We start from the raw sequence: 1,278 nt of genomic DNA, 5'->3' as shown, positions 1-1,278 counted from the left end.
GGTAGGGTGGGGGTTTGTGTTGTATTTGGTGGTGTTGTATGTTCCTCTCCCTCTCTTATGAATCAATATTTAGGGTTATGGAAATCATAATGTTAATTTTGGTTTCATATGGATATATATATATATATGCATATTATATGGTACGTTATGATGATGTGTGTTGGCCACGTGGCTGAGGTTAAAATTAAATTTTAAATATTCTTTTACATAAAATCTATGACCTTTAATTAAATCATGGCCGTTGGATATTATAAAGTGGGAAGGAGGTGGACCGTGAAAACAGTGTGAGTCAAACCTTTGAAAGGAGAAGGGTATAATGGTAAATTGGGTTTAGGGTATTTTTTTCATATATATTTGGCTCATGCATAAGAGTAAGCATAAATATAGATGTGGGCCACATAAGGCATATTTTGAAAGTAACTTCCTCTTATAGGCCTTTGGCCTCTCTTACACTTTTTTGTGCCTTATAAAGGGCATTTGTGATTCTTATCCATTTGTTTCCTCAAGTTAATAATAACATAATAGAAATAAAAATTTTTGGACCTTTCTCTTGACCTATGTTATGTCATGTTATATTTACTTATTTAGCCACTTTTCTAATTTGATGCTCCAAAACAAATCATTTGGCAGAAATGAGAAAGAAGAGCTTGAAGTTTATGTAGTGCTAAATTATGGAATTGAAATTGAAATAACAATAAGCATAAATGCATAATACCAATAATGTTAAACATAATTGCACCAAAATTAGATGTAATAATAGTTAGCATGACTATTTGTGTCGGAAATTAAAAATGCATTACGGATTTTATTCAAAGGAAAAAATCAAACGGAGTTAGGCTTTTTTTAGAATCAATGTAATTGTGTTTGATTTGAATGAGGTAATTAAGTAAATGAATAAGCTTTTCAAAGTGGAAGAAATTTAGATACATTCTCTCAATCTCTCCTGTCTTTCAATAGAACATCAAAGACTAATTTTTTAGTTCTCTTGTTTTGTTTCTTTTTATAAAATAAAGAACATAAGAGGGACTAGAGAAGAGTGGAGCAAGCCAAGAAATGTTCTCATAATGTCTAGAAAAAATCTAAAGGAGTGAAGGAGAAAAGTGAGGAATAAAATCTTTTTTATAGACTTCTAGTATCATGTTTTTTTTTTATTTGAAATGACAACACATAGATTGTTTTTTAATGATAAGGTCATGGGGTGGACACAGTTAATTTATTCTCGTTTTTTATTAAAATTAGTCACTAAATAAGATAATTTAAATAGTTCTGACATTATTT

The sequence above is a fragment of the Arachis ipaensis genome, chromosome B02, assembly GCF_000816755.2.
Source record: "Arachis ipaensis cultivar K30076 chromosome B02, Araip1.1, whole genome shotgun sequence".
Classification (NCBI taxonomy): Eukaryota; Viridiplantae; Streptophyta; class Magnoliopsida; order Fabales; family Fabaceae; genus Arachis; species Arachis ipaensis.
The sequence above is the reverse complement of the archived record's forward strand: the minus strand, read 5'-3'. Positions refer to the sequence as shown.